Source organism: Triticum urartu, chromosome 2A, assembly GCF_056163025.1.
Source record: "Triticum urartu cultivar PI428250 chromosome 2A, HENAU_Tu73, whole genome shotgun sequence".
NCBI classification, from domain to species: Eukaryota; Viridiplantae; Streptophyta; class Magnoliopsida; order Poales; family Poaceae; genus Triticum; species Triticum urartu.
In genome coordinates, this window is record NC_141874.1 from 30,952,539 (window position 1) to 30,977,938 (window position 25,400).

Consider the following 25,400-nt stretch of genomic DNA (forward strand, 5'->3'; position numbering starts at 1 on the left):
GATGATAATGATCACGGTTACAAGAGTGCTCTATCTTGAGAGCTATTGTCTAAATCTAACTTGTCCAACTTGTGGAACTTGTGAATCTTGCCTCTTTTGGGGAGCCCTGCCCCTCCTTATATATGTTGGAGGGGCAGGTTACATGTAGAGTCCTATTAGGATTAGGACTAGTCTATCTCTAATACAAACCGGATATAAGTCCAGGTCTTAACTCCTTGCAGGACAAATATTCCTCATGCCTTTCCTCTTAAACCGGCCCACCATTAGACGTGAACCGGCCTTCTAGGCCTTGGGCCTTGTCATCCATCTGTCCCGCCCGCCGGATCACCAGTGAGTCATAATGACCAGGTGGGTTGCTTGTAGACCGCCAGGTCAGGGCGGGTCGCTAGTAACTCGCCAAGTGTCAGCGGGGTCTTCAGATAAACCGCCAAGTCCTGGCCAGGTTAACTTCCGGCCGGTTTACGCCGCGGGGTATATCCCCGACATTAGCCCCCAAGTTTAGCTTGGATTTATTCATGGTAAACTTATGCTGCAAAATAAACACAAGAACAAATTTGACAGGTTATGCTCCGGGTTAAGAATTTTTGTAAACCGGTACCTGATCATCCTTAAGTCCTTGTTATTTCCTCCTTCTAAGAAATCCGGGTCAACAGACCAGCTTCATAATCAATTTGCCGACCTTGGTTTGTCACCGAGAAATATCGTGAAGAATAACTCCTTTGACTCAGCTCCCAAAGCGCCGGTTTAAGAAACATGGGTCTGAAAATACTTATCTGATATTCAACCGGTTTGAAGACTTAAAACTTGCCGGTTTAATATTACCAAAATAGCTGGTTTATAAATATTGATGGCGTTGGGTCATAATTGTTGTCGACACCGGGTCATGTAATTGATCTTCCTGATTTGCTCAAAACTGATAAAATGAGGATGTTCCTCCTTTATATGCATAATACCTCTAGCCCCCAAGTCTTAAGAGGAGAATATAGTGATAACTTAAGACTTTCTCCAATAAGTGTTTCAACCTTGAAGAAATCCGGTTGGTTCATCTCAATCATATAAACTGAATGCTCCATATATGTAGCCCCCAAGTGCCGGGTTGTCTTGCTTGCAGCAATCTGGGACTTGTAATTGCTTATATAAACTTCAATCAGTGTAGCCCCCAAGGGCCGGTTCAGTAAGATAATATTGAGCTGAGACTTTATATATACTTCATTGAAAATAACATAATATGATGTAACTCCCATCATGGGGCTTGAACCCACGTCCACAAGGTTAAGAGCTTTGTGCTTTATCAACTGAGGAGTGGACCCTTCAACATAATGGATAAAAACTTGTGTACCTTGAATTGTTGACAGGAGCAATTGGTAGCCCCCAAGGGCCGGCTCATTATAATATGATGAGTCGGGTCTTCAGTAAGACTAAAAATGACTTGGCATTAGCCCCCAAGTGTCATGATGCATGCTTGCAGCGACATGGGACTTGCATGTAATCTCGATTTGAATAATGTAGCCCCCAAGTGCCGGGTTGTAAGCCTGCAGCGACTCGGCACTATTCCTTCCATTGTAGAATAAATCATATCCTTTGATAAAATAATAAACATTGCGCTAAAGCGACTTTGAAAACTCAATAATACCGGTTATTAATAACCAAAAAAAATCCAGCCATGTTGGCTATTCAAGATAATATAATCCGGTATGAAAACCTTATTCATTCAATATCATAATGAAAATCTAGCCATGTTTGGCTATTTGAATAATATAACCCAATGATTTATAAGCACAATCCAAATATATATACTGGCGACTTATAGTCGAAAGCCAGGCCGGTTTAACAAACCTGTTTCTGCATACAACAAGTTTAAAGTGTCCTGGCGGTTTACCGCCGGACGGGTCATAATGCCCAACATATAACCCGGGTTTATAACCAAGGCTGCCCTTAAGAATAATCAAATATGAAATAGATCATACCTGTGATATTGAATCACATCGTTGGTTTTACCAACTTTTTGTAGTAAGGGTGATAACCCAAATCTTGAGTACTGATAACTCCTTCCATATTGTGCCGGTTTATAATAAAACCGTGCCGGGTTGTGATAAACACCGTGTTACTCCATAAGAGGATGTTAACAACAAGGATCAAACCGGGCAAATAGTCTCCGGATTGACGTGAACTGTGTTCCGTCAATTGATTGGTTAAAAAACTTTGTCGGTTTAAAAAACACAATGAAAAGCAAAAACCCCCCTTCAAAGAAAAGTGTGAAGCAAAAGCAACGACAAAAACGTTTGCCAAAAAAGGTTTATTTAAGCTGATCAAATGGCGTTACCATGGCCAAACACGACCAAGCTCCCGTTATGTGTAACTATGGTTCTAGTCAGCCAGGTCCCCAAGTGATTCTGTGGCATTTATGCCGACCAAATGGCGTGGTCATGGTTCGGGTTCGACCATGCCCCCAAGTGATTCTGTGGCCTTAGGCCGACCAAGAGGCATGACTGGTTCAGACATGACCAAGTCCCCAAGTGATCTGGTGGCTCTCGCCTATCAAGAGGCATGGTATTGGTTCGGACACAACCAATCCTCCAAGTGATATAACACGATGTTTTTAGCAAAGAGAACTCAAGGGGTAAACCGGAGGCCGCTTTAGAGCAACTCCGTGTAACCTCACATGATGTAAAAGATTAGAGACCCTGCTTTATGAAGCAGAAGCCCCCATGTGATCAATAATATATCAGGCCAGTAAGGCGGAATATCCATGTTTGAACCATGCATCGTGGCAGCAGGTCCTCTTCGGCAATTTTTAACTTTTTGCAAGAGATAAATTCTTCTTTGAACCGGGATCTTGAACCGGATATTGAGATCTTCAAAGCTTCGTGGGAGACATCTTTCCCTTGAACCGGATTTCAAACCGAAATCCTTATTTTTAGCCGGAAATTTTCTGACGGCCTTTAAACTCGAACTTGCGAGAAGTTAATTCCCTTTTGAACCGAACATTGTTAAACCGGATTTGAGCGCTTCAGAGCTTTGTAGGAGAATAGTTTTTTCTTGAACCGGAGTCATTTCTGATGACTCGGAACTTCTTCGAGCCGGGATTGTATAACAGTCATATACTTTCTAAGCCGGAAATTTTCTGACGGCCTTTAAACTTTCATCAATATAACTGTAGCCTCTGGGACCGGGTTATCCTTCCCTCCATCGTCCTGGGGTTCTTAAATTTTCTGAAACTGGCAAGATTCGCTGAGTCATGTCATCGTAGCCCCCGAGTCTCAAAGGTGACTCGAGGAGTTGGCTTGAGACTCTCTATATTTGACCGTGATATAAACTGGCATAACTTGTATATCATTGTCGTTGATAGCACGATGTGAATCCATAGAAGGTTGAGGTGACTGCGGCGGGTTGTAAATGATCCCATATGAGCCGTGTCAGCAACTCGGCCAATTGTTCCTTCCAACTGGCGATTTGAAGTTAATCAAAACTGTAGTGGCGGCGACTTGTGCGCCTGCCCGTTGAACCATCCAGTGCAAACGGCGGTTGATGATAATTTGTCTCCAATTTGAAAAAACCCCGGGCTACCCAAGCTGTGACTTGCTCATACCCAATAAACAGCTCATGCAGACAGGTGCGGCCCGGTATGTTGATGTAGACCAGGCCGCGGGGGCGGACGACAAAGATGACCGCAGCATCACAGGCGGCATGGACAGATGAATCGGTCGTGGCGTTGTAAGCCGGTGCGGACGAGGAGAGTCGGCACTGGTGTTCGAAACCGGTGCGGACGCATGAACCGGCCGCGGGCATTGTAAACCGGCGCGGACGGAGAGTTGGCCGCGGGCATTTGTAAACCGGCATGAATGGAGAGTTGGCCGCGGGCATTGTAAACCGGCGTGATCGATCGTCGGTGTAGACAGACGCCAGCAATGTGCCCTCCGTATCTGTGGCACGGTAGCCACTCTTATAATGAGTAATTTTCCTGCACAAAGATCACAAACGAGAGTAATTGTTCTCGAAAGAATGAAAAAAAATATCATAAAAATTGATCGGAATGATTTCACCTGATTCGTCTGGATGATGGACGATCAGTACGTGGCATCCGTAGATAATTTTGTAAAAAATGTTATCCTCCCAAAAAACTGTTATCCTCATGCAGATAACCTCCATGGGAGTAACAATCCTAGCGGCCAGAGCACTAGTACAGAGAGCATCCGATGGATTTTGCTTGACGATTCAGTGAGGTACTGAATTCACTCCTTTCTTTCTTTTTCCTCTTTTTTTTCAATAGTAATTTTCCCTTGATGACCGGAGTACTGGAACTTGCATCTCGCATGATAGAATCCATTATCCACGTGAGGGAGGTACTTCCCAGGCTTGAGCAAAGTAGTAGTAGCTTTTTCTGAACAAGTATGCATCTGCTTGCTTGTGAACCAACTGGGTGCCACGGGAGACGGACGGCGTGCGGAGATCTCGGCCCTGGCTTGGCGACTTGGTCGGGACAGCTTGCAGTCGCGGTAGCTCGCAGCGGAGGCGGCCTGAAGGTTTTTTGCAAGGCTGCAACGGGTGAGTCGGAGCCCCGGCGGCGGCTTTCGAGCAGTCTGGAGCAGCGATCGGTGGAAGCGAAGCGCAGCGGCGGGTCAGCCTCTCAGCCGGAGGAGTGATGCGCGGCGAGTTGGATCGAGGCCACGGGCAGCCGGCTCGACGGCTTGACGGAGACCGTGGAAGCGAGGCGTGCAGAGCACGGAGCGATCCGGCAGCGGAGCTCGAAGACAGTCGTTGGTGAGGTCGCGAGTGCCGAGGTGGAGGCAGAGACGCCGGCGGAGACCACGGTAGCAGCGACTCGCGGTGGCGGAGCGACGGCTCACTAGAGACAGCAGCGGATCGGCGACTTAGCAGTAGCGGCTCCACCGCCGCAACGGCGGCTCTCCGAGGCGGCAACGACGGCGGCTCTATGCCATGGCGGAGACAGCCTCACAACAAGGTCAGCTTGAAGCGTAACGGCGTAGGTGAGGCACGGAGGCGGCCGGCGGAGGTGAGTGCGTGGCAGGGGAATCCGGGTCTGGACCGGCTCTGTTTCCGGGTCGTATCTGTATCTATATCTGAGTCATGGCCTTTGAGGAAAAGGCAAAGGCGGAGAGACCCTCGTACGGAGACAGTGCTCGAAGGATCGACGACGGCGGCTCAACGGAGTTTGAGGATGAGGCCACGGATAAAAACATGGCGGCGGGTCAGCGGAAACTCCACGGCTGAGAAGTTCAGGTCGTGGCCACTCTTGACGAATCTGAATTTGGGCTTCTCTCGTGGCCAAGTCTAATTCCGGATCGTTGATTTGCAATTTCAGGATTGGCGACTTGCTGTGTCGGCGGTTTAGAAACGACGATGAGGCCGCGTTGACTTCGACTTGAAGCGGCGGAAGAAAACCGGCAACAGCGGCTCGGGATCCCTCGGAGCCAGGCCCTCTGGCCGATGTATATTGTTGGTATACTAAAACTTTTGACCTTCAGAAACGTATGATTCTCCTGACGTCTGAACAAGCGCCTGATCGGAATTCCATTGGTCTCGGTGATTTTTTTCAATAAACGTCGGTGGAACAGCCCACGACCCTGATTTCCTTGAACCTTAAATCTCACAAATCTTCAAATCTAGACTGATAAACGTGACACGGATGCAAATCCTTTCAAACCAGCTTTTCTTCATCCGGGAATTGCGAACGTCTCAATCCTTAGGACATATGACAGAGAACCCGGGCCGACATGGCTAGTCGTGAACCCAAAGCGGCACTAACCTATGGTGACAGACATACATGATTCACATCGAGCATGTCGGTCAGCAGCGTGTGAATCCGGGCTGTAGCACTGGGCTACCAAGACTCCGGGGAACCCGGGCTGTAGCAGGCTAGGCAGGACTCTGGAGGTCACCGCATGACATTTCCCCGAAGTGACAGACATAGGAACGAAATGAAACACATTACGAGAAGGCCATCCATAGCACTCACACTTGTCTTGAGCATTTTAGAGTATCCATTTCAAGTTGTCTATGCACCACGTAAGCATCCAAGAAGTCCATAACCGAGGACACGGCTATTCGAATAGATCATGATAACCCTGCAGGGGTGTACTTCTTCACATACGCTCTCACCACTTATCACCATGTACACGTCATGTACCTCGGCAACCTTCAAGCGGAAGCCTAGCGAGGGTGTCGGCCATGACCTGACTAACCACACAAGTCTCTCATCCAGGTTTATCGCCTATTCGGGTTCCATCCGCAAGGAGATCCGGCCGGGGTGTCGCTCACGGCCCCAAACGATGTGAGCAGGGTTCCCAAGCCCACCATCCGGGTGCCACTTGGTACACCGTGCCATGGTGCCTAGTCTGTCCCAAGCCCACCTGGCCGGGTGCCACTTGGTACACTACTAACGCTACCTACAAACACCAGAAACTAATTGCAACTCCTGGACAGAGATCAAGTTGGCTAATAAGTCGAGAGGGGCACTTAAGCATTCCAATGTGTGGTATTAGCTATTCATTGGACAACATACATGGAACTCGGTGTTTAACGACGGTTCAAGTGAGACAACCCACCATGTACTCCTACATGGCCTCTCACCACTACCTTTACCAAATCGTGTTCACACGCTTAACTCTCAGCACCAGAACATATCATAACACTCCAATTCATTCCTGATGAATCAGACCCGACATACTCTAAGCAATAGCAGACAATGCATGGTTGGAACACAGCATGGCTCAATCAACTCCTACACATGCTAGTGGGTTTTAACTATTTACTGTGGCAATGACAGGTCATGCAGAGGAATGGGTTCAACTACCGCAGCATAAAATAGCAGTTGAATCGTTGTTGTTCTAATGCAATAAATGAGAGAAGGAGCGAGAGAGTAGGATTGTATCGAGATGAAGAAGGGGGTTTGCTTGCCTGGTAGAACAACAGCGGGGCACTGCTCCTCACGCATGTACTCTGGAGCACTCTCCGGAGCAGGACCTATCGAGAAGGAACAGTCTCGGCAATCAATACACAATCATATGCAACATTATGATGCATGAACATGGCATGAGTATGTGATGTTTGTTTGAGTTAATGCATCTAGCATTCATTTGCATGAAGTCCATTTGAACCAAAGTTTCAAATGCAACTCCAAAATAAGCCTTTATAAATGCCATTCATGTGTTTTCATATATACAGCATGTATAGGTTGGTTTGTCATGCATGAAAATGGTACAGATGGATAGATTGAATTTTTCTGATAATTTTTCATATATAAATTATTTAAATCTGAGCTACGGTTGAATTTCTATGAATTTTTGAAGTTTATACTAATTTCTGGAATTCCTTGATTTAATTTAAAACCAGAAAATGATATATTGCGTCAGCACTACGTCAGCATGACGTAAGCGAGTTAACGGGGCTGACCAGGTCAAAACTGACATGTGGGGTCCACACGTTAGTGTCACAGTTAGTTAACAGGGGGGTTTATTTAGTCTAATTAGGATTAGTGGGTGCCGGGCCCACTGATCAGTGACTAACTAGCTAACTAACCTAGGTTATCTAGTGTTAAACTAATACTAACTAAAAATGTCAGGGGGGTGGCCCATGCGTCAGGGACCCAAGGGGGAGGGTCAAACCCCAGTCAGCGGGTCAAAACCCGCCGGCGACTCGACGCCGGCGAGGCCAGACGCGGCGTAGGGCATCGGAAAAACTCTACAGGGCACCGTTTTACTCGTGGTTTGCTGCTACGGCTAGCTGGCGCTGCGGCGCATCTAATGGAGCGAACGGGAGGAGCTGGGGTGGCCTGAGCCGACGGCGGCGAGCTCTTTTGCGGCCGCCGGAGTTCGGCCGTCGGTGGTCTTGCTGCTGCGGCATGCTAGCGGGCGAGCGGATGCACTGGCGAGGCTCTACGGGGTGCGGGGAGAGGTTTGGACTCGCCGGGGCGACCATTTGGTCACCGGAGCTGCGTCGGCGACGAGCTTAGGCGGCGACTGTCACGGTCATCAGCGAGGCAGCAGCTACAGCATGCAAGCGAGCAAACGAAGAGGGGGAGGAGGAGCAGCAGCAGTTCACAGCGGTCTCGGTGGGCTTGACGGCGAGCTCGGGGATGCACTGGAGACGGCGGGGCGGCGATGGGGATCCACGGCGGCCGGAGATGAAGAAGGCGACAGCGACGGCTCCACGGGGCGTCCCGGCTTGCGTGGCTTGGCGGAGAGCTTCAGAGCGAGGAGGCGGAGCTCGCAGACACGGAGAGAGGGCGAGGGGGAGGCGGTGGCTAAGGTGGACACGAGCTGCGGCGACGGCAGCGCTCGGCCGTGAGAGAAAAGCGAGGGGGAGGCGGCAGAGAAGGGGATCGATTCGGGGGGGGGGGGGGGGGGAGTGAGATGGGGTCGGGGGAGTACGCGGCGGCTCCAGGAGCCTCTCTCGCGTCGGCGGAAGCAGGAGGTGGCGTAGCGCGTGCAGGCGCACGGCGAGCACGTGCTCGGCGTCCTTCTGGCGCGGTGGAGACGATGACTGGCCGCGCCAGTCAGCTGGGCCGGCATGTTGGGCCACTGGGCTGCCAGGCTGCAGGTAAGGTCCAGGTAAGTATTCCCTTTTATTTTTCTTTTCTATTTTTCTGACATTTGTTTCTGATTTAGTAAAATACTAAACCATTTTATTTTCTTATGCCAATTTTTGCAGGGGCTAGTTGTATTATTCCAGAGCTCCTTAACTACTGGCATAATTTTCGAACAATATTATATATATAATATCCAAAGAAAATAATTATTGCATTAATTCCAAAAGTCCAAAATAATTATTTATGAGCTCCTAAAAATATTTGTTAGAATTTTTACCTCTGACCAATATTTTTAGAGAGCAACATGAACATTTTCTTGGACCTTTTTGGGGCAATTTTTATCTGGGTCATTTCCAGAAATAAATTCTGAGGGTGTCACAAATCCCCATTTCAATTTAAATGGAATTTAAACATGATGCACAAATAACTAGCTGGTCTAGGTCATACGAAAACTAGGGATGTGACAACTCGCCCCCACTCGAAAAAATCTCGTCTCGAGATTCAGGAGGCGGCGGAAAGAAAGTGGGGTACTCAAGTCGAAGATGATCTTCACGCTCCCATGTAGCTTCTCTCTCGGAATGATGAGACCACTGAACCATGAGAAACTTGATGTTACGACGTCGAGTAACACGCTCTGCTTGATCCAGAATGCGGATGGGGTACTCTCGATAAGTGAGGTTATCTTGGAGATCAAGCGTTTCATGGTCCACTCCGCGGATGGAATCCAAGAAGCAACGCCTGAGTTGAGAGACGTGGAAGACATCATGAACTCGAGAAAGATGTGGCGGTAGTTCCAACTGGTAGGCAACCACTCCTCGTTTAGCGAGAATGAGAAAGGGACCAATGTAACGAGGAGCCAACTTGCCCTTGATACCGAATCGATGGGTACCCTTCAAAGGGGTAACCCGAAGGTAAGCTTTGTCGCCAACTTCATAAGCCACTTCCTTATGACTACGGTCATACTGGCTCTTTTGACGAGATTGGGCTGTTTTCAAATTCTCACGAATGATGCGAACTTGCTCTTCTGCCTCCTAGATCATATCATGTCAAAAGAATTGTCTTTCACCAGTTTTTGACCAGTTCAAAGGTGTTCGACATCTTCGTCCATACAGAACCTCAAAAGGAGCTTTCTTGAGGCTGGATTGGTAGCTGTTGTTATAAGCAAACTCGGCGAAGGGAAGACACTTCTCCCAATCCATACCGAATGAGATAACACAAGATCTAAGCATGTCTTCGAGAATTTGGTTGACCCTTTCCACCTGACCACTTGATTGAGGGTGGAAAGCGGTACTGAAGGAAAGATGGGTGCCCATGGCAGTTTGGAAACTCTCCCAAAAATGAGAAGTGAAAAGACTACCATGGTCTGAATTGATCTCTAGTGGAACACTATGAAGTGACACTATACGAGAAATATATAAGTCAGCGAGCTGACTAGCAGTGATACTCTCTCGAACAGGTAGGAAGTGAGCCAGTTTGGAAAGACGATCAATGACTACATAGATAGCATTATTCCCTTTCTTGGTCCTGGGAAAGCCAGTGATGAAGTCCATACCAACTTTATCCCATTTGCATTCAGGAATAGCTAAAGGCTGAAGGGTGCCAGCAGGCCTTTGATGCTCTGCCTTAACGCGATGACAAACGTCGCAGTTAGCAATAAACTGAGCAATTTCTCTCTTCATCCTAGTCCACCAGAACCTCTGGCGCAGGTCCTAATACATCTTAGTACTACCGGGATGAATCGTGAGAGGAGATTAATGGGCCTCCTTAAGAATTAGTTGTCGCAGATCTTGATTCTTGGGAACCACCAAGCGATTCTCAAAGAAAACAACACGTCGATCATTCATAGAGAAACATCCACCAACTCCCTTCTTAATGTTTCTCTTGATGCGGATAACACCCCTATCAAACTTCTGGTCAGAAATGATCTGATCCTCAAGGGTAGGTTTCGCCACCAAGGTAGAAAGGAATCTGTGAGGAGCAATGTGAATGTTAAGCTTACATAATTCCTCATGGAGAAGTGGTTGTCCCTGCTGCAACATGAGATTATTGCAATAGGACTTACGACTTAGTGCATCAGCCATGACATTTCCCTTGCCTGCGGTGTAGGTAATCCCTAAGTCGTAATCTGAGATCAACTCCAACCAACGTCTTTGCCTAAGGTTCAAATCTGGTTGGGTGAAGATATACTTGAGACTCTGGTGGTCGGTGTAAATCTCGCAACGCTTACCAAGGAGGTAATGTCGCCAGGTCTTAAGTGCATAGACTACGGCTGCAACCTCTAGATCATGTGTAGGATAATTCTCCTCATGTGGATGCAACTATTGAGATGCATAGGCAATCACATGGCGATCTTGCATAAGAATTCAACCTAGTCCCTGTCGTGAGGCATCACAATAGATAACAAAGTCCTTAGTGAAATCCGGTGGCACAAGTATGGGAGCAGAAGTCAGGCGTTTTTTCAGTTCCTGAAAATTGTACTCACACTGTGGGGACCACTCGAACTTTTTATCTTTCTTGAGAAGTTCCGTGAGAGGTTTGGCCACTTTGGAGAAGTTCTCAATGAAGCGGCAACAATAACTGGCTAGACCAAGGAAACTCCTAACTTGCTTAACTGTTTCAGGCGGAGTCCAATCAAGAACGGCCTGAACTCTCTCGGGATTGATAGCAATGCCCTTACCAGAGATTACGTGGCCGAGATAGGTTACTTCTGGTAACCAAAATTCTCACTTGGAGAACTTGGCATAAAGGCGGTGCTCTCTGAGTTTTTCTAACACAAGTCTAAGATGTTCGGCATGCTCTTCCTCGTTCTTCGAGTAAATAAGGATATCATCGAGGTAAACCATGACGAATTTATCTAAGTACTCCATGAAGATTGAGTTCATCAAGCGGGAGAATGTAGCTGGAGCATTGGTTAGACCAAAGGACATGATGATGTACTCGTACTGGCCGTAACGAGTGACAAAAGCCGTCTTAGGAATGTCCCCATTTCTGATCTTGATTTGGTGGTAGCCTAACCTCAAATCCATCTTTGAAAAGACTGAGGATCCAGCGAGCTGATCATACAGGTCGTTGATCCTGGGGAGCGGATACTTGTTCTTTATCGTGACCAAATTAACGGGACGATAATCTACAACCATTCGGTCCGTACCATCCTTCTTCTTGACGAAGAGGACGGGGCAAGCCCAAGGAGAAGAACTGGGACGGATGAAACCCTTTTGCAAGGATTCATCGAGTTGTTTCTTAAGCTCAGCTAGTTCTAAGGGTGCCATATTGTAAGGTCTCCTATAGAATGGGGCGGTTCTTGGGATAAGATCTATGACAAACTCTACATCTCTGTCAGGTGGAATACCTGGTAGTTTCTCAGGAAAGACATCCGGAAAGTCACGGACTACCGGGATATCTTCAAGGTCAGGAAGAGGGTTGGCATTAAGAGAATAGAGTTGGCGCTTTGCAACTCTAGTGGAGACAGCGACTATCTTGCCCGATGGGTGTGTAAGCTGAACGGACCTTGTGTAACAATCAATCTTGGCATAATGAGCTTTCATCCAGTCCATACCCAAGATGATGTTAATATCTGTAGACTTGAGGGCTATAAGTGATGCAAGAAATACAAGTCTGTCAACAAGGATTTCATTACCATGGCTTACACTAGAAGTTTGCCATTTGGATCCAGGAGTTTGAATGACTAGTGGAGAGGGCATATCACAAAATGACATGTTGTGCAAGTTAGCGTAGCTTTCAGAAATGAAGGAATGAGATGCTCCAATATCGAACAAAACCGATGCTGGATGGCAATTGACAAGGAGTGTACCAAGAACGACATCCGGATCATCATGAGTGTCTTTAGCTGAGACGTGATGCACACATCCACGTTCAGTGGGAGCTGACTTGACACTGATCATCTTGCGTGATGGCTTACCACGGCCAACAGACTTCTCAGGCTGTGGTGGAGCATAATTGGTTTGACAGCAGTCACGTGCATAGTGTCCTGGCTCTCCGCATGTGAAGCAAGTCCCTGAGGTAGGATGTGGACCCGCTTTGACAAGAGGTCTACCAGTAGGCTTGGGCGGAGCATGTAACTAAATTGGGTGAGGTGCCACACAAGAAGGCCTCGGTGTATAACCGGGTGGAAGAGCCGAGTTCGGAACCCAAATCCGACGCTTCTGCGAACTAGAACCGGAGGAGGTACCCAAATCACGGGTGTTCTTACGAGACTCCTCATACGTGAGTTGAGCTGTCTCTGCATTAATGGCCTTGTTCACAAGAGCCTGGAATGTATTGCAGTGATGCAAGTGGAGATCACGACGCAACTTGGGGTTGAGACCCTTCCGGAACCTAGCCTGCTTCTTGGCGTCTATGGACACCTCTTCTGTAGCATAGCGGTCAAGGTTCTCAAATTCCTTCCTGTAAGCATCAACAGCCATCTTATCCTGGGTGAAACTACAGAACTCTTCTCTCTTGCGGTCAATGAGAGCCTGAGGAATGTGATGCTCGCGAAAAGCCTCAGTGAAATCTCTCCAGGTGGTTATCTGGCCAGAAGGAAGCATAGCCTCATAGTTCTGCCACCAAAGACTAGCAGGACCTTCCAGGTGATATGCAGCATAGGCGACCTTGTCACCTTCAGCTACGTTTGCAGAACGCAGCTTGATAGTGATACTGCGGAGCCAGTCATCTGCGTCGAGTGGTTCAATGGAATGATGGAAGGTAGGTGGTTTCAAACCAATGAAATCATAGATGGTCGCTGACTCTTTGCACTGGGGTGCGGTGTTCTCCTCGATACGTGCTAACAAACGGTTAGACTCAAGCTTGTTCCTCTCCATCTCTAACAAGAACTCTGCCAACGAAGACTGGTCTGGAGGATCCTCATCCCTACCATCTCCATCGTTCCGACTACGAGCAACAGAACTTCGGTTAACCGGCAACATCCTGAAGAATGAAACCAAGGAAAACAAGGATGGATTCAGCATCATCATAAGGATGTAGAAGGTAGCACAATAATTTAGTATCTCCCAAACTCCTAGGAAATTCCGGCAGCATAACGGCAGTGAAATGCTCAAAATGAGACATTCTGCAAAAGACGGGGTAACACCATACTCAACATCATCACTCAGGGTTCTGAGATATTACTAAACAGGCTACACCGGAGGTACTCGAACTGGGATATGACTCTGATCAACCCATCCTAAGAGACTACGGAGTAGTAACACGTGATCCTGATAGACAGAAGAGGAAGCCTAGTTCCTTAACCCCGTAGGAAAGATAGGATGACTCAGATCAGAAGGCATGAGGTATAAGGAGTAAATGAGCCTTACGTTCCCTTCCACAATCAATTCCCCTATATAGCTAAAGAATTTCTGGACTCAACTTCGACCAGGTTGGCTTGGAAATCCTACAGGCAGTCAGGCTCTGATACCAAAGCTGTCGGGACCCCGATTCTAAGTCACACCGATCTAGCCTGTAACACCTCATATCACTTTGCGGCCTCACGCACGGTATTCCCATGGGTGTCGCCTTACCATGGCCCGGGACCGTTTGTGTGTTTTGGCTCACGTATATGATAGTGTCGCTAGCATCCATATGACAAAGAATCCGGGCGGACATGGCTAGTCGTGAACCCAAAGCGGCAGTAACCTATGGGGACAGACATACATGATTCACATCGAGCATGTCGGTCAGCAGCGTGTGAATCCGGGCTGTAGCACTGGGCTAACAGGACTCTGGGGAACCCAGGCTATAGCAGGCTAGGCAGGACTCCGGAGGTCACCGCGTGACATTTCCTCGAAGTGACAGACATAGGAACGAAATGAAACACATGCCGGCCAGTCAAGTGTCCTGCGCAGTAGTGCTGGGCTAGCAGGACTCCGGTGAACCGGGCTGTAGCGGACTACTATGGCTCAAAGAAGCACTAGACTACATTTCACCATAATAGAGGCTGCCAAGGATAAACAACTAGATTGTCGGATCCCACACATAGCAATACACATCACACGTATGCATAACATGCAAGTATGTGCTGTACAACATGGCATCACAACATAACGCAACTCATATAGATAAAGGACCAGAAGGGCCACATAGCATAAATACACACAGGGGTCACATGACCCATCATTCAGAGCATGCAAGCAACGGAAGCATTACATGTCCGAGTGCAGACAACTACAAAAGAAAAAGGCTAAGAAGCCTGACTATCTACAGGTCCCTCCCAAGGGTACAAGGTCATAGCTGAGGTAACAAGCTACTGGTCGAAGTCCAAGAAATACTACTAGTGAGACAGGTGTCTCACCTGCAAAACATAAACAAAGCAAACGTGAGTACAAAGGTACTCAGCAAGACTTACATCAGATCCTATCATACATGCATTAGTATCAAGAAGGTAATGTGGGGTTTAGTTGCAGCAAGCCAACTTTGACTCAGTGGCTATCCTGTTCTACGACGACGAGAAACTTCTTTGAGGTGAGGCAACGCACACGAGTCCACTAATCACCACATCAATACACTACTATGGATTCATCCTCGTCTTCTTACGAGAAGGCCATCCATAGCACTCACACTTGTCTTGAGCATTTTAGAGTATCCATTTCAAGTTGTCTATGTACCACGTAAGCATCCAAGAAGTCCATAACTGAGGACACGGCTATTCGAATAGATCATGATAACCCTGCAGGGGTGTACTTCTTCACATACGCTCTCACCACTTATCACCATGTACACGTCATGTACCTCGGCAACCTTCAAGCGGAAGCCTAGCGAGGGTGTCGGCCACGACCTGACTAACCACACAAGTCTCTCATCCAGGTTTATCGCCTATTAGGGTTCCATCCGCAAGGAGATCCGGTCGGGGTGTCGCTCACGGCCCCAAACGATGTGAGCAGGGTTCCCAAGCCCACCATCCGGGTGCCACTTGGTACACCTTGCCACGGTGCCTAGTCTGTCCCAAGCCCACCTGGCCGGGTGCCACTTGGTAGACTACTAACACTACCTACAAACACCAGAAACTAATTGCAACTCCTGGACAGAGATCAAGTTGGCTAATAAGTCGAGAGGGGCACTTAAGCATTGCAATGTGTGGTAGTAGCTAGTCATTGGACAACATACACGGAACTCGGTGCTTAAGGACGGTTCCAGTGAGAGAACCCACCATGTACTCCTACATGGCCTCTCACCACTACCTTTACCAAATCGTGTTCACACGCTTAACTCTCAGCACCAGAACATATCGTAACACTCCAATTCATTCCCGATGAATCAGACCCCACATACACTAAGCAATAGCAGGCAATGCACGGTAGGAACACAACATAGCTCAATCAACTCCTACACATGCTAGTGGGTTTTAACTATTTACTGTGGCAATGACAGGTCATGCAGAGGAATGGGTTCAACTACCGCAGCATAAAGTAGCAGTTGAATCGTTGTTGTTCTAATGCAATAAATGAGAGCAGGAGCGAGAGAGTAGGATTGTATCGAGATGAACAAGGGGGTTTGCTTGCCTGGTAGATCAACAGGGGGGCACTGCTCCTCAGACAGGTACTCTGGAGCACTCTCCGGAGCAGGACCTATCGAGAAGGAACGGTGTCGGCAATCAATACACAATCATATGCAACATTATGATGCATGAACATGTCATGGGTATGTGATGTTTGTTTGAGTTAAATCATCTAGCATTCATTTGCATGAAGTCCATTTGAACCAAAGTTTCAAATGCAACTCCAAAATAAGCCTTTATAAATGCCATTCATGTGTTTTCATATATACAGCATGTATAGGTTCGTTTGTCATGCATGAAAATGGTACAGATGGATAAATTGAATTTTTCTGATATTTTTTCATATATAATTATTTAAATCTGAGCTACGGTTGAATTTTTATGAATTTTTGAAGCTTATACTAATTTCTGGAATTCCCTGATTTAATTTAAAACCAGAAAATGATATATTGCGTTAGCACTACGTCAGCATGACGTAAGCGAGTCAACGGGGCTGACCAGGTCAAACCTGACGTGTGGGGTCCACACGTCAGTGTCACAGTTAGTTAACAGGGGGGGTTTATTTAGTCTAATTAGGATTAGTGGGTGTCAGGCCCACTGGTCAGTGACTAACTAGCTAACTAACCTAGGTTAATTAGTGTTAAACTAATACTAACTAAAAATGTCAGGGGGTGGCCCACGCGTCAGTGACCCAAGGGGGAGGGTCAAACCCCAGTCAGCAGGTCAAAACCCGCCGGCGACGCCAGACGCGGCGGAGGGCGTCGGAAAAACTCTACAGGGCACTGTTTTACTCGTGGTTTGCTGCTACGGCTAGCTGGCGATGCAGCGCATCTAATGGAGCGAACGGGAGGAGCTGGGGTGGCCTGGGCCGACGGCGGCGAGCTCTTTTGCGGCCGCCGGAGTTTGGCCGTCGGTGGTCTTGCTGTTGCGGCATGCTAGCAGGCGAGCGGATGCACTAGCGAGGCTCTACGGGGTGTGGGGAGAGGTTTGGACTCGCCGGGGCGACCATTTGGTCACCGGAGCTGCGTCGGCGACGAGCTCAGGCGGCGACGGTCACGGTCATCGGCGAGGCAGCGGCTACGGCATGCAAGCGAGCAAACGGAGAGGGGGAGGAGGAACAGCAGCTCACAGCGGTCTCGGTGGGCTTGACAGCGAGCTCGGGGATGCACTGGAGACGGCGGGGCGGCGATGGGGATCCACGGCGGCCGGAGATGAAGAAGGCGATAGCGACGGCTCCACGGGGCGTCCCGGCTTGCGTGGCTCGGCGGAGAGCTTCAGAGCGGGGAGGCGGAGCTCGCAGACACGGAGAGAGGGCGAGGGGGAGGCAGTGGCTGCGGCGGCGACGAGCTACGGCGATGGCAGCGCTCGGCCGTGAGAGAAAAGCTAGGGGGAGGCGGCAGAGAAGGGAATCGATTCGGGGGGGGGAAGTGAGAGGGGGTCCGGGGAGTACGCGGCGGCTCCAGGAGCCTCTCCCGCGTCGACCGAAGCAGGAGGTGGCGCAGCGCGTGCGGGCTCACGGCGAGCACGCGGTCGGCATCCTTCTGGCACGGTGGAGACGACGACTGGCAGCGCTAGTCAGCTGGGCCGGCCTGTTGGGCCACCGGGCTGCCAGGCTACAGGTAAGGTCCAGGTAAGTATTCCCTTTTGTTTTTATTTTCTATTTTTCTGACATTTGTTTCTGATTTAGTAAAATACTAAATCATTTTATTTTCTTATGCCAATTTTCGCAGGGGCTAGTGGTATTATTCCAGAGCTCCTCAACTATTGGCATATTTTTCGGACAATATTATATATATATATATAATATATCCAAAGCAAATAATTATTGCATTAATTCCAAAAGTCCAAAATAAATATTTATGAGCTCCTAAAAATATTTGTTAGAATTTTTACCTCTGACCAATATTTTTAGAGAGCAACATGAACATTTTCTTGGATCTTTTTGGGGCAATTTTTATCTGTGTCATTTCCAGAAATAAATTCTGAGGGTTTCACAAATCCCCATTTCAATTTAAATGGAATTTAAACATGATGCACAAATGACTAGCTGGTCTAAGTCATACCAGAACTAGGGATGTGACAAACATTACCGTCAGCGTCAGTCTTATTCTTGAAGATCAAGACATTTCGCGGAATCTGGGCTCATCATCGCTTCCTCATAATTTGTCGGTGATATACCCCGTGGTATGACCCGGCTGGAGTTGTAAACCGGTTGGGACTTGGTAAACCGGCGGATGGTAAACCGGCGGAGAGTTAAGACAGAGAGTCAAGACAGATGGCTAAGACAGACAGTAAACCAGCTGGTGTTAAACCGGCAGACAATGTTAAACCGGCAGACAATGTTAAACCGGCAGACGATGTTAAATCAGCAGACAATGTTAAACCGGCAGACGTTAAGAAGCCCAGGAAGGGAAATCAAAATAGTTTAAGTTAAAGTCCGAGTTGGACTCCACATGTAACCCGCTCCTTCAACATATATAAGGAGGGGCAGGGCTCCTCAAAGGGGCAGACAAGAAAACAACAATCTCTAGGGCTAGACACAATGAGAGGAGAGGCGGTTTACGGCGACTCCCTCGTGATGATAATGAGATCTAGCCTCAAACAGCATGTAGGGTTGTTACCGGATGATATTTCCCAGGGTCCGAAGCTGTCTAAATCTCTGTCTTGTGTTGCGTCTCTCGATTCCGCTCAACCACTATCAAGCTACCATATAGATGCGTTGGCCTCACGACTAATTCCTCACCCTGGAACATCTGCCGTGACAATTTCATAACAGTTGGCGCCTACCGTGGGGCCGACGCACGGTGGTGTTGAGTCCTTGGAGGGATCTCTCGCTAGAATCGAGAGGTTCACAATTTTTTGGATAAAGAGAAGCCGGTTTGGAAGTTCAGGTGGTCGAATCCGAGATTGGCATAATACCAAACTGGCTATAGCGTAATCGCGGCCTTGAGTTTGTACTTATCCGCCGAAAACCGAGTCACCTTGCTCCGCCTCCGGTTTGACTTCACCGCACTTACAAACCGCTGTTATTTCTTAGTCTGACGACGCGAAAACTGCAAATCAATTGGCAAGTATGTCTGTGTGAGCAAGCACGTATCAATCTGACAAATACTACTTGTCATATCAAGTGAAAGATTAGGCTGGACGACTATTCTCTCAATGGCCAGAGCTACGTTGGATCTGCTTGCAAGATCTAAATCGAAGAAAAGTCAAAATTAGAAAAAAAGGGGAAGGAGCCACTACGAGAAGGAAGCACGAACGTGGACTCCTCGAACGGGCGACGACTCAGAAGCGGAGATGGGTGCGGGCTCTGCTGCTGTGGTGCTACGTCAAGGCGTGTACTAATCCCAATGCATGATCAAGGAGTACTACAGATACAAGATCAGATCAACATGGGTTTCCAGACCAGCGACGACCCGGACACGGTTTGATGAAACTAACCATTATGTGGAGGAAGACCCGGGTAAGGATTGATCAGATCGACCACGACCCCGGGAGGAGTTCGATGCGCCTCTGCTTCCTGCTGCCGCGGCCTTGCTTCGCTGGCACCCTCCCCGTCGCTCTCCACTTCCACCTGCAGAGAACCGACAACGACCTCCGCCCCTACACCTGCGGCCTTGCCCGCAAGTCGGCCACCGTCGATCGGCTGTCTTCATGGCCCGGCCGCCTCGCTCCACCTCCATTCAAGACCACGACACTGATCTGCTGTTCCGCCCCTGCTCCTACTGCCGTTCGGCCAGCCCCGTGAGCTGGCGTCCCTCTAATTTGCCGCCGGTTCAACTGCACCTCGACCACGCTGAACAGCCATGGCATCGGATCGCCACCGACCTAGAACCGGGCTCCTGCCATCATTGAGTGCCTCCGAGTCACAGATGCAGCCTCGCCTCATCAAGCTGCCTATCTCGGCCACTTACTTTTGAGTCACCGCTGTGGCATCCCTCGCGGAGTCGCCACGGACTCCGTCACCATCGCCTGTAAGCCGCCGCCAGCCCGCCGGAGTCCACCTCCAAATCGGCCTTGCGTAGCTTGCAAGTCGCCTTCACCGTTTTTTGTTGTTCCAAAGGGCCGCGCCCTGCTCCAGTCGCCTCCGGGCGGTGTGGCTGTCGTCATTTTGCTGTCACGCCTCCCCGGGGGTCTTCTCAACCATGAGCTGCCCTGGTTTTTGCTGAGGTTCCGAAATTGCACTTGCTCCTGCGGCCTCATGGTGACCCGCCCCCGATGCTGCCGTCAATGGCCGTTCTCAATCCGCCACCGCAGCCTCACTTTGACCCGCCTTGTCGTGGGCCACCCAAACTCCGTGGCTAAGCCGCCCCAGAGCCGGTCTCTGCGCCCTGCTTCTATCAAAACACCTCCGCTGACTCGCCCGCTGCTATTCGATTGCCGGCCGTTCCTCGCCGGTTCGTCATGGCTGGATCTTTATTCCGCTGAACCGCCGCCGCCTCTGCCTGTTTCCAAACAGCCGAGACCCTGGCATCCATCGCACCGATTTACTACTACTACGACCCACCTGGAGATCAAATGAAAAAGAAGATCGACAGCATCAACGCAAATATGCTTTGAATAAATATATGGATGAAAGGGAATTCAGTAAAAGTACTGAAAAATTATCTACGGACAGATGATCCATTGTAAAAAAAATCAGGTGATATTTATCTTACAGATTTTGTTAAAGTTCATGTTGATTTCCATCGACAAGCAACTACTCCGCCCTGCTATATTTTTTGTACACAGGACTATTATTCATTATAAACGTGTCGCATAAGGGGCGCACGCAAGCATCGCTTTTGCACTAGCACTTGTCCATGCCGTACTGCTGGATGGATACATACGCGATTCGTTGCCCCCGCTACATCAACACAATATGATTGACTCGCCCATCCGCACGGGCTTACAACGCCGAGGGCGGCTCGTCTGTTTGTTCCCGCGGCCGACTCGGCCGTGATTGATTTCAGCTTCACCGTGGTGATGATCAACTCCGCTGTGAATAATATTACCTGGTCTGTCATAACAGGTGAAATTCAGTATATTTTTATATTATATATTGCTTCCTTTAAAAAGAGCAATTACTCCGGGTGGCAAAGTTGTCTAATGCAGGGCCCTAAACCACCATATTGGTGCAAATTTAAAGGCTATCAGGAAATTTCCGGCTTAAAATGAAGGATTCCGGTTTAATATCCGGCTTATGGGAAAGTTATCTCTCACAAAGCTTTGAAGCTCTACATAGCCGGTTCAAAATACCGGTTCAAGAAGAATTTATCTCTTGCAAAAAGTTAAAGGTTGCCTAAGAGGACCTGCTGCCCTGACGCGTGGTTCAAACATGGGTGTCCTGCCTTATGGGCTCATATTCATATGATTACTTGGGTGCTTCCTGTTTAAACATAGGTGTATTCACGAAAGAGAATATGGCGTTACTACCCTCTTGATGCGGCTATCAAGACAATATTATCATCAGGGGCCAAAGAGAGTGTGTTGCAAACCACATCTCAAATATAGGCACCCATTGAGTACAGCTCACGAAGTTACTTGGGGCTCTTTGTGTAAAGTAACATAGAGTTTGAAAGGACCCTTGTAATTGGGCATCGACCCATGGCTTTGAAGCCTGGTGTATTCACCTAAAACCCCGGGTTAATCTGCCTTCATCAAGTAAGCCACTCCTATCCAGGTAATCCTGGCATGAACCGCCAAACATTTGACAAGTTACTCTTATACAGACCCTGAACTTGTCAAAGTTAAAACGATGATTGGTTAGTTGGAGGCCCATCTTAAAAGGCTTTGTCAAATGGTTTAACTCAGCGGCCTGGCAGCCCATAAAAAGCCTCAAGTTTGGGCTTGGCAGCCCTTGAAAAGCCTCGACTACAAGTTTTTTCATTTGCTTTTTGTCAAAGTTTCTTCTCCTTTGATAAGGTTTTAAGGTAAACTGGCGTCCATTGACCCGGCCAGACTATAAGTCATTTCATCAGTCCGGTGTTTCTTAACCCGGCACAAGCTTTCAACTATCAGTTGTTAGTACAAACTCAATTATAAATCAGAGTTTTCTTAGCCCGGTCTGGCATTGACTATAAGTTGACAGGATGATTATCCGGTGTTTATTACAACCCGACACGGTTTTATTACAAAACAGCAAAATATGACGGGAGTTATCAAGATTTGGGTTATCACCCTTACTAAAAAAAAGTTGGTAAACCAACGATGTGATTCAATGTCATAGGTATGATCTATTTTATATTTGATTATTCTTAAGTGCAACCTTGGTTATAAACCCGGGTTATACGTTGGGCATTATGACCCGTCCAGCGGTAAACCTCCAGGACACTTTAAACTTGTTGTATGCAGAAACAGGTTGAATAAAGCATAATTACAAATCACCGGTGTTTATTGACCCGGCCTGGCTTTGGACTATAAATCGCCAGTATATATTTGGATTGCGCCATTCGAATTATGCGCTTATAAATCATTGGGTATATTATTCAAATAGCCAACATGGCGGCTGGATTTTTATTATGGTTATCAATAACCAGTATTATGATTAAGGTTTTCAAAGTCGCTTTAGCGCAATGGCTATCATATTATCAATAGATATGATTTATTCTACAATTTTGGAGGAATAGTCTTGAGTGGCTGCAGGATTACGACCCGGCACTTGGGAGCTACGTTGTTTCAGTTGAAATTACATCAAATACACAAGTCTCATGTCGATGCAAGCATGCACCATGACACTTGGGGGCTAATGCAAAGTCATTTTTTGCTCACCTTATTGAAGACCCGACTCATCACATTGTAATGAACCGGCCCTTGGGGGCTACCAATTGCTCCTGTCAACAATTCAAGGTACACGGATTTTTCATCTATTATTGAAGGATCCACTGCTCAGTTGGTAAAGCACAAGGCTCTTAACCTTGTGGACGTGAATTCAAGCCCCATGATGGGGGTTACATCATATGATGTTATTTTCATTGAAGAATATATCAAAGTCCCAGCTCAATATTATCTTACTGAGCCGACCCTTGGGGGCTACACATTGATGATCAAAGTTTACAAGATTATATTTACAAAGTCCCTGCTCATTATTGCATAATGACCCGGCCCTTGGGGGCTACACTGGTTGAAGTTTTTATGAGAATAAGGCAATTTCAAGTCCCAGGTTGCTGCAAGCATGACAACCCGACACTTGGGGGCTACATATGTAGAATACTCAATTCTGACTAGTGATTGATGAACAACCTGGATTTCTTCAAGATTGTGATATTCATATTGAAGCAAGTCTTAAGCTATTGCTATGCTACCTTCTTAAGACTTGGGGGCTACAAGTGATAGGCATATAAGAGGTATATTTTCAAGCTTCATGTTAACTACAATTATGACCTGGTGCCGTCAATATTTGTAAACCGGCAATGATAAACCGGCAAGTTCAAGTCTTAAACCGGCACAGTTCTACATTCTCAAACCGGCAAGTTCTACATTCTTAAACCGGCTGAAGATCAAATGAGTATTTCAAAGGCCAATATTTTTGTTAAGCATTGGGAGGTGAAGTCAAAGGAGTTATTCTTCACAATATTTCTCTATGACAACCAATGTCAGCAAATTGATTATGAAGCTGGTCTATTGACTCGGATTTTATAGAAGAAGGAAGTGACAAGGACTTAAGGATAATCAAGATCAGTTTAACATGGATAAATCCAAATTAAACTGGGGGCTAATGTCGGTTATAGAACCCCGCGGTATGACCTGGCTGGAGTTGTAAACCGGCTGGGACTTGGTAAACCGGCGGATGGTAACCCAACGAAGAGTTAAGAAAGAGAGTCAAGACAGATGGCTAAGACAGACGGTAAACCGGCTGGTGTTAAACTGGTAGAGAATGTTAAACCGGCAGACAATGTTAAACCGGCACACAATGTTAAACCGGCAGACAATGTTAAACCGGCAGACGTTAAGAAGCCCAGGAAGGGAAGTCAAAATAGTTTAAGTTAAAGTCTGAGTTGGACTCCACATGTAACCCGCCCCTTCAACATATATAAGGAGGGGCCGGGCTCCTCAAAGGGGGAGACAAGAAAACAACAATCTCTAGGGCTAGACACAATGAGAGGAGAGCCGGTGTACGGCGACTCCCTCGTGATGACAATGAGATCTAGCCTCAAACAGTATGTAGGGTTGTTACCGGATGATGTTTCCCGGGGCCCGAAGCTGTCTAAATCCCTATCTTGTGTTGCGTCTCTCGATTCCACTCAACCCCTATCAAGCTACCACATAGATGCGTTGGCCTCACGACTAAGTCCTCACCCTAGGACATCTGCCGTGACAATTCCATGACATAGTTCATAGGTTCCTCATGGTCAAGTAACATGACCTCCTTAAAAGGATTACCGTACCACTCTGGTGTGAATCGTACTCTGGTTGACCTATGAGGTTCGGTGTAACTTGATCAGAAGTTTCATGATCATCATCATTAGCTTCCTCACTGATTGGTGTAGGAATCACTAGAACTGATTTTTGTGATGAATTACCTTACAATAAGGGAGAAGGTACAATTATCTCATCAAGTTCTACTTTTCTCCTACTCACTTCTTTCGAGAGAAACTCCTTCTCTAGAAAGGATCCATTCTTAGCAACGAATATCTTGCCTTCGGATCTGTGATAGAAGGTGTACCAACAGTCTCCTTTGGGTATCCTATGAAGACACATTTCTCCTATTTGGGTTCGAGCTTATCAGGTTGAACCTTTTTCACATAAGCATCGCAGCCCCAAACTTTAAGAAACGACAGCTTAGGTTTCTTGCCAAACCACAGTTCATATGATGTCGTCTCAATGGATTTAGATGGTGCCCTATTTAATGTGAATGCAGCTGTCTCTAAAGCATAACCCCAAAATGATAGCGTTAATCTGTAAGAGACATCATAGATTGCACCATATCTAATAAAGTATGTTTACGACGTTCGGACACACCATTACACTGTGGTGTTCCAGGTGGCGTGAGTTGTGAAACTATTCCACATTGTTTCAAATGAAGACCAAACTCATAACTCAAATATTCACATCCACAATCAGATCATAGAAACTTTATTTTCTTCTTACGATGATTTTCCACTTCACTCAGAAATTCTTTGAACTTTTCAAATGTTTCAGATTTATGTTTCATCACTTGATGTACCCATATCTGCTCAAATCATCTGTGAAGGTCAGAAAATAACGATACCCGCCGCGAGCCTCAACACTCATCGGACAACATATGTCAGTATGTATTATTTCCAATAAGTTAGTTGCTCGCTCCATTGTTCCGGAGAACGGAGTCTTAGTCATCTTGCCCATGAGGCATGGTTCGCAAGCATCAAGTGATTCCAAAAGCCCATCAGCATGGAGTTTCTTCAT